Consider the following 12,663-nt stretch of genomic DNA (forward strand, 5'->3'; position numbering starts at 1 on the left):
CCCCCTTCTCCTCCCCCCCACCCCCTTCTCCTCCCCCTCCCCCCCCCACCCCCTCCTCCCCCCCACCCACTTCTCCTCCCCCCACCCCCTTCTGCTCCCCCCCCACCCCCTTCTCCCCCCCCCTTCTTCTCCTCCCCCCCTTCTTCTCCCCCCCACCCCCTTCTCCCCCCCCACCCCTTTGTGATTTCGAAAAGTTGTTTGGTTTGTCGTAGTACGGAGTTAGAATGATGGCTTTAATCTAAGTTGTCTTGTGGTTGTTGTTGTTGTTTGACTTGCATCCCACTGAGATTTTTGCACAGAGCGTTGGTGTACGGTGCTTTTTCTGGAAGATTTTAGCTGTTTTTTCCTGGATTTTTCTGTTTGCCCATAGTCACTTTAAGATGTTTTCTTATTCATGTTTGTGCTTTTTATTTGTTGAGGTTGCACCCGATTCAAGAGCCTAATGGCTCACAGGGCTATACCAAATAAATGAAAAAAAAATGGAAAAAAAACCTCACCCCTTCCCCCCGACCCCAACCCTTCTCCCCCCACCCCTCTTCCCCTCCCACCCCTCTTCCCCTCTTACACCCCAAGACAATAACAAAGATCCCCCCCCACACCACACACACTATTATGGACTTCAACAGGGTTTTGGGGCAAGTCGCTGTTCATAGCGAACCCTTCTGGCTGGACATCAAAGAACAAAGACGGCCACGGCATCGCGCGCTGCTTTCAGAATGCGCTTCTGCGGCCGTCTGGAACGTTCTGACCTCCTCGATGTTAGGACGCCACTGGGAGCTTTTGCACTTTTAAGTCATCCAGATTAAAAACTGGGGTTTTTTTAGAACTGCTTTTTGTGTTTAGCTTGTTGCCCCCCACCCGCATCTGCGATTGGTGACGTACGGTTCGAAAGAAGTTCAATGTACGTACATGATAACCGGTACGGTACGTGAGTGGGTGGATAGGTAAGCAAACACGCCCAGGTCGCCCTTTGTCTCCCCCAGTGGTGATGTTTACACATCGCAATGCAGTCATTTGAGGCTGATTTGGGGAGGCCAACCGGACACAATGAGACCAAGCACACACCCGGATAAAAAAAATACTGAAATTTTACCTCCCCCCACCACCCACCCCCCACAATTCCCACTACCATCAATTCCTGGAATGCGTGCAATGCGATGAAATCTGCTAAATTACGAGAAAACCCATCGTAAGAGGAAACACAATCTCGTAAAAGACAGCCACTCGTACAAAAAGCACTCGTTCCTTGATGCACTGATGGGCTTTGCACAATCTGCAGCAACAACAACAAAACAAAGATCCCCCCTATAGCCTGGACAGACTGTTGGGGCAAGTGCTGTCAGCGGCGAGCGCCTATGAAGGCCAGCATGCCCGACCGCCTTTGTCTCACTAGTGGCGATGTTTACACACCACACTAGGTACTCATTTGAGGCCAAGTCGACCTAGGGGAGGCCCAGGACCGGTTCAGATAATCGTCAACAGATTCGTAGCACAGCGCACGAACCACTACACCACCGCACAATCTGCAAAGACATGAGTACATTTCGCACACGGTTCTGCGTGTTGTTTGAAACAATTCGAGAGATAATTGTGCAAATACGTGGCTACGTTTGTACATTATTGATGAGAAAAGCTACCTCTACGCTTGTCAAAACAGTCATAAAATCCATACAAATATTGTAGTCCAAATATTATTTATTTAATTGTATTGATACCAGATTTGAAGTTTTCGTTACTGCAAGGATCCATACTCGTAGGTAAAAAATAATAAAAGTATTTTTTATTAATTTTCTTTCTATTTAATTTAATTTTTTTATCTACGTGACTTTACCGAAAGAACCAAAGAGTATGTCTTGATACCGCATGATATGAGACGTTTCTTTCCCGTAACAATAATAAAAAAATAGGTTTTACCCTTTCTGGCGATTAAACAGGTGTTCAGATGTTAAAACACCAAACAGAAACATGTTGCAAGGAATCCTGTCTGCATTAACCAAAAGGCGAACAGCTGTTCGAACAGTCATTCGCCTTTTGGCGTCCTCTGGTCTAACAACGTCTGAGACAAGGCTCTAAGGAAAGCTGTCACTGGTGTGGACCAATCAGTTTCAAAGACAATGCATATATTTGATCAGAGCATGTTTTTGTTTGCATGTTCACCACAAGTACGTGTGATTAATGCAGACATGATTCCTTGCAAAAGGTTTTTTTGGTGTTTTATCATCTTAACACAACTGTTTTATTTCCAGAAAGGCTACAACCTATTATTATATTTTGATACCGTATGGTTTATTCATGTGTAGGATATATAATAAAAATTAGTAAAGTTACAAACAGAAAAATACAAAAAATGTTTTTTAACATCATGTCTCACCGCCTATCCCACAGTGCCCCCTGTGGTTTCACTGTGTGTTTCTTTTTTTAAGTCGTTTCGAAAATCGTACTGCAAGGGTTTCAATACTGCATTATCAACACGCACATGATCACACTCAGCATTATAGTATGACTCTAGTTACAGAATGCATATTTTAGTCATATGCATCTCGCATAATTCTAACTCCGTGCTTTTTAACGTAATGGAAAAAAATACCATCACAATCCAATACAATGTTGCATCTAAATTTACAGGTCCTATGCATAGGTAAAAATCTCCACTGTTCTCCAACTTGACCTGACTATATTTCTCATTTTCATGTACTGATCATTCCTTCCTTCAACTCATCCAACATCTTCCTCCTCCGCTTACCTCTAGTTATCTTGCTATACATTCATCACAACACTTAAACACTTCACTCATCAACCTCTCCCCTCTCACAACATTCCCAATACATTTCTTCTTTCTTAGCATCCCAAGTGATTCAATCGCTAGAATCCTAAAACAAACAAGATCAAAGTTAGGTTCGGTACTGCCAACAATGTGTAACTGCTAGCATCAGTAACAAACTGTCGATAATGGACACACAAGGTGTACACTTCATTAAGCACAGCTGTAGCCTTCACTGTTGAATAGACTGCCAGAAAAGTCAGTGTGTATAAAGAAACAGCCCGCTCGATATACGAGTGCACTTCCTGAAGACGCTCAAATCAATTAGAGCAAAACGTCGTATGTTGGTGTGAATTAGCTGTATTTGTCAGCATTCGATCAATACATCGGCACGTGTAAATCATATCTTTGTAAACATAACAGTCTTGTCATGTGGTGGATGGTTAATGACAATATTCGTGGCATAAAACTACTAAGCGGCATAACATGAAAATAACTATGGATTATAGTACTGGCTACGAAAAGCAACGTTTGAAATTTCAATAATTTCTTGTAACATAACAAAAAAAAACCGCAAGAGTGCGTCTGTCTCGGGACACAATACCTCGCTGGACTTCATAGTAAGAGCTGCTGATGAGGATTGTCCACCGCTTGGCCATTTCCTCCGCCTCGAAGTGAATTGAGAAACTCTCCTGGGGGTCGCGCAAGATGTGCAGCACATGCACCGCGGGGCACAACACTCTGTGCACGACTTCACACAGATCCCACTCCAACCTTGCCTGCACATTCCACACACCGCTGGTTAACACTTTTCTTAGCCAGGAAAGCCTCGCTGAGTTGAGACAATTTCAGCAAAGTCTTTTGCATGTGATTTTTTTTTTTACAAATCTTGTTTTGGGTATTTTTACATGTGGGAAAGAAACCACAGTACTGTTCATTCCGACCAGAACTCATCATCCTCTCACAATATGCCCAATCCATCTCGTCTTCTAGATTTGAAGCTTTCGTGACTGCAAGGATTCATATTCTTAGGTTTTGTTATTTTATTTTAGGTTTTTTATTTTATTTTACTTTAATACAAATTTTATTTTATTTTTTACCTACGTGACTTTCCTAAAAAAAAACAAGAATACCATCTCGTCTTCCTTTATTCAATTATTTCAAGCAGAGCTCTTGTTTAAATATTTGTCATCATTGTTACATTTTATTAATATTTTTCTTCATTTAATCTACTTGTTTGTCCAGGAGAGCCACGCTGACTCTTTTTCAGGAGGATCCCATATTGGGTTTGGACTTTAAATGCTTTGAGCCAATCAGTGAGCGTTTAAACAAGTGAGAGAAAACCCACAAGCACAAAGGGGCAGAGGTCGCAAACGGGTTTTGATTCTTTACCCGTACCCGGCCGCACCAGGGTCGCAAATGGCTACCCGTACCCGTACCCGGCCGGGTACGGGTACCCGGGTATCGGGTAGGGTATGGGTATCGGGTACCCGGTTGCGACCTCTGCAAAGGGGCAATACTCTATCCCTGTTAGGATGGAAGAAGATGCCGATAAGTCCACTTGCTGTCCTGCCTTCTCCAGGCAAGAGGGAGTTTCACAACCTTTTTGTGCAATCCACCAACCCTAGCTTCCACAGCGCTGGATTACAGGTACGAGCCACCGCTGCCCAGCTGTGATAATGCAATATTATTGCATTTACAATGCATCTGAATGTGACTGCATTCTAAGGTGTTGTGCAAAATGGAGGCGCACGTGTGTAACGGAGGCGAGCAAACATATATTGTTTGCAGGGGGGGGGGGGGGTACTAGGAAGGTAAGGTGCTCCATGTCAGAGAAGAGATGATGGTACAGAAAGGTCAAACTGAATTACCCAGAAAAAGAACAAGTGCATGTGGAAAACGAGATAAATACCGCACAAATAGCTCAGACACCAACGTGGACGTCTATACTGTGAACAAGTGCCATTACCCAAAACGTTGCCGATTAAATCATGTTCCTCTTTCAGGCAGTGTTGTTGACAAATGCGTTGGGAGTACGTGCCATACTGTCTTCTACACGAAACACACTGACCCAACAATAGAAATCAGAAAGTTGCACTCATCGTAGTTGCAAGTTACTGGATTTGAGGTACTTGCCAATCGATCCACATACTATGTTTTCCTGTGTCTCCACTTGCGGCAACATGGGAGAAGAGTGCCAGGGTTATGCAAACTCTGCCGCGGTTGAGCACGTGCGCGTATGATGACATTGAGAAACCGCTGATTCGTATCCAACTTGGAAATTCCAAGGCAATGTTATGTATAAATGGCCATTTTAAGTTAAGATAACAAGTTGTATCAGCCAGAACTTGACATTCAAATCAGCATTTAAACAGATGTTTGCCAAATATATCCTTGGTGGTCATTTGTATCAATGGAAGCAGTAATTTCAAAAACAAGTCTTGAGACTCTCATTGAGGCTTTCCTAGTTACAGTATATCACAATGGCATTACACTGATCAACAACAAAAAAACATTTTATTTCTGGCCTGGACTTTTGCAGCTGTTTTAGACTAATTTCAGGGGGCTGATTCCAAATTTGATCTCAGATTTGTTCTATCACATCTCATTTTATGCTATCGGCATGTCCCATTTTCATTGATTTTACCCAAAATTAACTCTGTCACTTATGATTGCAAGTTGTTGCGAGTCCGTGACTGCTTTAGTGTTAAAATATGGTGCTGTATTTTTAGGATAGTGTGTTTATAATATAATTTTATGTAGATATCCACATTTATTTATTATTTTTCTTCTGCAGTTTATATTGAAAATGTAATATTTGATATCTAAAAAACCTGATGTGATAGACAAAAACTGATGCCAGATTTGGAATCAGCACCCCGAAATTACCTTAAAACCGTTGGAATACCTTATGCCAGAAAAAGTGTGTTGACCAGTGTTATCATTCCCTACCTATGAACAAATGTATCTGTAATGTACCTGCTCTCATCAGACCTAAGAAGCTAAGCAAGGCTGAGCCTGAGTAGTGCTTAAATGTATGACCACCATCCATAAAACAGATTAATGTGTTGTGTGCAGTAGTGGTGGTCAGTGCACAAGAATCCGATACTGAACTCCATCATGCACCTTCACCAACCCACACTGATCAGCGTGAAGTATGATCAAATAACCCCCACAACCAGCAAAGGTCTGGCAAACGTGTTGAACAAGTATATGTGGTTCAGATGGAGACTATAATCTGAATCTGAACCAACCCAATCTGATCCAAGTTTCCACAGATCCAATCTAGATCGATCGTTTGCTCGAATCCCAAAAGATCTGGGAATGGATTTTAATATATTTCCGATTAATAATGTATTATTACCTGCTGCTCGGCAGACCCAGACCACATGTCTCGTCGCATGAGGACCACGCTGAAACTGCCGGGTCTCGCCATGAGCAGCTGAAGACAGCGAGCCTTGCATGGGGCGTCAGAAGGCCCAGGCTGGGCATTGCCAGGTCCACCGTCTTGCTGCTGTGTCGGCACCGAGCGTACCAGCACATCGCAGGAGATCAGAACCACGCTGGGAGCAGTAGCTGGGACGACAAATCCAGACAGACACGTGTCACAATTTTTTTAAGCAAACAAAAGTAATATAGAGTACGTCGAATATGTTGAAAACTCATTTCTTTAGAACTGCTGTTTTGTGTTTGGTTTGTTGTCCTTCCCCCGCACCTACGATTAGCATGGTTGGCTAGGTACGTTGCGAAATAAGTTCACCATACATACACATATATTCGAACATCGTATGTCCGCCCGGACCAATTACCGCCCTCACCCAGTGTAGAATGTGTTTGTTCTATCTATAGATGTTCAAATATCCGACCTGGTCACACACATTGACCCATACCTCAGTCTCCAGCGAGTTGGAAAAACAACATTGTACTCTATTAGAAACAAAATGACGCATTCATCAATAACACGGGACTTGTAACCAATTATACGTAGAGTATAATCAGCTGACGTTTCGGGCAATGGCCCAAAATCAGAATACCAAGGCTGTGAGGTGGCCAGGAATTTCAAAGCAGATGTAAATGAAATTCTTAAATCAATCTCTGTGCATTTTTGAGCATTATACCCTCGTAACGATTTCCTTTCTCCCACCAAATAATCAGCCTGCAATCATCTTAAACTCCAACGAGACGGCGCAATTTCAGTGGTTCGCGCACCCAACCGCATGAGTTCGATTCCCGGCGAAAGGCTAACATCAGTGGCGACTAGTGACATCTGAACTGGTCCTGTGTTACCCTTGTCACCAGCCCACACGGAACGCATTGGTGAAGTATGGTCAAACAACCGCCATATGACCGCAACACATCGATACAGGAGTGCCGAGACATTCTGCATTATATTTTAACAAGATATCCCATGGGTCTTCACCTTTTACCTTATAAAGTACATTATTTGTAAACACATTTCCATACCTGTCAACCCCTTGTCAGTGCCCTAGCTTGTTACAGACCAATTCAAACCTTATTGGTCACCCCGTGCCCTTGTAAATCTCAACGTCCCATTAGGAGAGAAACACAAACAAGACACGTTTTTTAAACTCAATTTCCCTACACAAAAATACGGGTACACCGTATGGGTTGACAGGTATGCGTTTCTTCGGCGCTGGTATGTGCTGTTACAGTATGTTTTTATCTTCTACTTAATTGCCCACACACACACCCAGCCGATGGCAACAGAATCAACAGCAAAAGCCGGGTGGAGGATCTTGACATACTGGTCATAGTGGGGGAGGCAAGCACGGACTGGTGGAGCCGGATTGACTGGTCCTGCCAGAGGACTGGCTCCAATCGGCTCACTGGCACTTAACAACAAGCAGTGATGGTGGTGTTGATGAAGATGATGGTGGTGATAAAGATGGTGGTTGTGGGGGTGATGAAGATGATGGTGGTGATGAAGATGATGGTGGTGGTGGTGGTGATGAAGATGATGATGGTGGTGGTGATGAAGATGATGGTGGTGATGAAGATGATGATGGATGGTGGTGATGAAGATGATGATGGTGGTGGTGATGAAGATGATGGTGGTGGTGATGAAGATGATGGTGGTGGTGATGAAGATGATGGTGGTGGTGGTGATGAAGATGATGGTGGTGGTGGTGATGAAGATGATGGTGGTGGTGGTGATGAAGATGATGGTGGTAATGATGTCACGGTGTTGGGTGCCGCTCTGCTATAATGATGGCGGTGGTGGTGATGATGATATAAAGATTAATGTGGTGAGAGCGGCTCGCTGCGGTGATGATGATGAAGATGGTGACACGGCGCGAGATGATGATCAAGCAAAGTGGCCTAGCTACTCGTGATGGAAGAAGAAGAAGCTGATGATGATGATGGTGGTAGTGGTGGCACGGTGCTCAATGATGACGATATCCAGGAAACTCCCGACTTGCTCGTGATGGAAGATGATGATGATGGTGGTTATAACGGTGACGGCAAGGTTGCTAGATTTATGGTTTAGAGAGGGTGCCAAGCTGCTGCTGTAGTGATGGACGAGGATGATGATAGTGATGGAGGTAAATTCATAAGCGCGCAAAGCATCGTAGGCGTGAAATCGCTTTTTCCGTGCCACGTGGTGAAGGAGGCACGCCTCGTATCACGTGGGGTTGCCACTTAACCCCCACCCAGCACGTGGAGATTCATTCAACATGAGTCAAGATCAATCCACTGCTGGGTTGATCACCTTCCTTCCCCCACGCTGTTGGTCATAGGGTTGTTTTTTTACCATACTTCACCACACTGGTGAATAATGGTGGGGCATATGGTTGGCATTATTGTCCACAACTGTGTTGAAGTTGATTTATTGTGGTGACACAGTTGTAATGCGCCTGTAACTAAAGAACGTTGATCTATTAATGGTCAGTTTGGTAAGAACCCAGTAAACGTGGAACGTTGGGCTAAGAATGGCCGAACAGCCCAAACGTATACCCAAAGTTGCATGTTTGCTGTGAATGTTATGCCTGAGGGGACATTTTATTTAGTTAGAATTCCTGTTTTAATTTGTGCAAAACCAATACACTGCGACTACAGTGCAGTATTTTTAAAGACTGCAATTTTCTTTACCAACAAAGTTAAGGTTTAACTCAAATATTTAATAATGACACTTTTACCTAATTCCCACCCATCTGACACAACATTTATCCCAAGACCAGCTGTCTTGTAGTCTTGGCGACAGTCACTACTTTGTTTGACGTGGTTCAAATTCAACACATAAGTCAAATTCAATATAACATGCCCTTGAATTATTCCAGTCAGAATGAGCCCCCCCAATGGACTAAAATGTTGACCGAATGAAAAGTGGAGTTACTTTATGTATGTTTAACCTCTTCGTAGCCAACTTGCTAAATACAGTACAGTACTATATTTCACTTCACATACAGTATTAAAAAATCAGATAAATTACGGTTAAGCCTTAATTGTGATCATACATAGTAATCATCACCCGCGAAAACTTGGCAAAGCTCTTCCTGACAAATAGTCATGAGAACCAGTGAGGCTTTCCTGGGTAAAATAAGCATAAGAATTATGACATAATCTAAATACAATATGCGGTAGTGTGCCGGGTGGTTCAGATGTCGTGTGACCCCCATTCAATTCCGTAAAATGTAATGTTTTGTTAAATTAAGTGTTATTTAAAACAAAAAGGAATGTTCAAAATAAATGGTAAGGAGTCATTTAATTTGGGGTCACAAGACATCTGGACATTCTTGTACATTAAGTATCAAGTGAGGGGTGCATTCGACCAGATGTGTGAAACTTCCTAAAGGGGGCGCTCAGTAACCGACCCAGACGTTTTCATTGAACAGGTAGATGATCGAGATTAGGGAGATAAGAAAGGTAATTGCCATGGTTTATTATGAATAATGTTCTGATTGTATTATGTTATTTCAGATATAATGCCATTTCTGAGTCCATGAAAGCCTCAATGAGTCGTAAAAATAGCTATTTTTCGAAGGTCACTTATGTTTTTTATAAGAAGCTTTGAAATGAATATTTACACGACTGCACAATATGTAATTTGGACATGTTCTCAACATTTGACATGGTTTATTATGGTTAGCTTTACATGTGAAAACGTGCAGTAATATTATTGAAAAGTAAATCGAGTATACTATATGTTTTGTTTATTATCAAACAGCAACATAGACTTCAGTCTACATGTGCCAAGATGCATGCCACATGTAGACTGAAGTATGTGTACTTTTAAGACATGTGTTGTACTGTATTAAAAATACAACATTGCTGTACTGTATCTAAAATGAAAGTTTAGCGTTTTTTTACGTTGATGACAACAGGCCCAAAACGTTAAATGGCCAGAAATAAACAATGCTATCACAGTTGTCTGCCCACTCGTTACATTAAGAAAACCGTACACGTCTGAAAAACATGCAGTTGAAAACCAAACACCGATATATGAGCAATGTATTGTGTACTGTGAAACTTTCTTATCTACGAGCAAATCACCCAAAATGCGAGATATCACGGAATACAAGGCGGCTTTGAGCCTGGCTAGTACTTTGGTGGGCAATTAAAAATGCGTTAAAGTCTATATATAGGCTTCTGCAGGGCTATGTTGTTGGTAAGCAGAGGCAAGTGCAGCAACATCCATTATGCTGCAGTACCCTCCTTCACCAACCTGTACTGACCACACACACACTTTGTAATAAAACATGCAAATAAACTTCGGCAATGTACGCATTGTCCTTGAAACGCGCCGGCCTACACTTGAGACAGCCTCTTTTATGGTTTTGTCTCACCAGTACCATATAGATCAAAGGCCGCCAATAGGCGAACAGTACAAGGACGATGCAAACGCCAAAGTCTGAATATCTCGGGTTAAACAGTTATATCCATGGGATCCTTTTTCCCAGTGTCAATCAATTTGGCCAATCAATTTCGAGGACAATGCATACATTATCAAAGCATATTTATTTGCATGTATTAACACAGGTTGTGTGGTGACTGCAGACTTGATGCCTTGTTATAGGTGTCTGTTTGGTGTTTGAACATCTCAGCACCTGTATTTATTGATACAAGCATGAAGCGTCCCATAGATAAAAGGTTGTATGATGTAATCATGCCACGTGTAAACTGTATAACGTGATCACACTATACACAGCATCTCAGTAAACATGGCTCAACGTTGGCATGTTGTTGGAAGCATTCGACCCACGTTGGCCCAACGTTCGTTCATTCGTTTCTCAGTCCGCTTGCCCTGGTGAGGATCGCAGCGGCAGCATGTTGAGTAGGGCGGTCCAGACCTCCCTTTCCTTCGCGACAGACTCTAGCTCTTCCTGGAGAATTTCCAGGCATTCCAAGGTCTGCCGAGCGACATAGTCCTGCCAGCGTCTCCTGGGCCGGGCCCGGGGTCTTCACCCAGTGGGACATGCCTTGTAAAATTCCAGGAGGAGTCTACCGGGGGGACATCCTTATCAGGTGCCCGAACCACTTGAACTGGCTCGACTCTGAGGATTATCGAGCTCCTCGCCCATTCACGGAAAGTGGCCCAACGTTCCATGTTAAATAGGATATACGTGGTGCTTTTCAACGGTTCACCCAGCCTGGTGGTGAATTCATGGTCAAATGTCTCTTCGGGGCCACGAACGGCGTGGTGGAAGCGACTTTACAGTCTGGCTATTTTACACGGGAGATCTGTGGTTCGTGAGCACAGCAATAACAACATAAAAGGAAAAATATCAATGTCGGAGAGAACGAGAAGAAGGCTATTTTTGGAATAATGTACGAGGCATTCAGCGGTCATATAGGAACCACACAAACCAAAATCGTCGCAAATGTAATATAAAAAAATAGGTACAGGTGCATGTAAGCGATTTTATTTTAAGTCCAAGAGTGACATAAATATACGCACATCGAAAAAGACAGTGAAAAAACATTGTGTGACAGAGAGACCCTCATCCAGCAGTGAAACCGCAAAGAGCTGCCACGTCCAGGATTGTACAGCCTGGTTTATGGGAGAGTTGCGGAACCACATCTCGGTGTGGACGGTACGATGGCCAATCCCAGGGACACCTATCAACCCCTTATCAGTACCCCTACCTTATTACAGACCAATTCAGACCTTATTGGTCACCCCGTGCCCCTTACACATCTCAACGTCCATCCTACAAGTGAGAAACACAACCAAATAGACAAAATATTGTTTTTCCCGCATTGAATCGGCTGTACGCCGTATGGACCTGTCAACTAAATTTCCCTGTCGAAGACTACGGGGTGAACCGTATTGGTGCGTTGACACGGTACGGTGATGATGATGCTGATGCACCTCCCCTGATTTCAAATGTTCTATCTCGTCAACACGTAAAAAAAAACAACCAACACTTTTTTTTCATGTCACCTGCCTGCCAACTCCATACCTGGCAACCCCTTATCAGTGCCCTACCCTTTCGATTTAAAGCTTTCGTGACTGCAGGGATTGCAACATCGTGAGAACTTTATTATGTTTTGTTTTTATGATTTTATTATTTCCCTTCTACGTGACTTTACCGAAAGAACCAAGAATGTGAGTACCCTACCTTATTACAGACCAATTCAGACCGCATTGGGTCAACCCCGTGCCCTTGATAAATCCCAACGTCCATCCTACAAACTCCCATCACAAGGGAGAAACACAAACAAACAGACAAAAAAAAATTGTGGCCCCTATCGAAACGGCTGTACGCCGTATGGACCTACCAACTCAATTTCCCTGTTACAAAACTCCATGCTGCTATGGGTTTGGTGACACCACCATGCCACTACCACCACCACCACCACCCACCCCCCCAAGCCCTCCCATGCCCGCCCGCCCTCACGCCTCCTGCCCGGCACGCCGTGGTGGGCGTGGGGCGGTCCGG

Source organism: Lethenteron reissneri, chromosome 35 (genome assembly GCF_015708825.2).
Source record: "Lethenteron reissneri isolate LAM-NWPU_2019-01 chromosome 35, ASM1570882v1, whole genome shotgun sequence".
Taxonomy (NCBI): Eukaryota; Metazoa; Chordata; class Hyperoartia; order Petromyzontiformes; family Petromyzontidae; genus Lethenteron; species Lethenteron reissneri.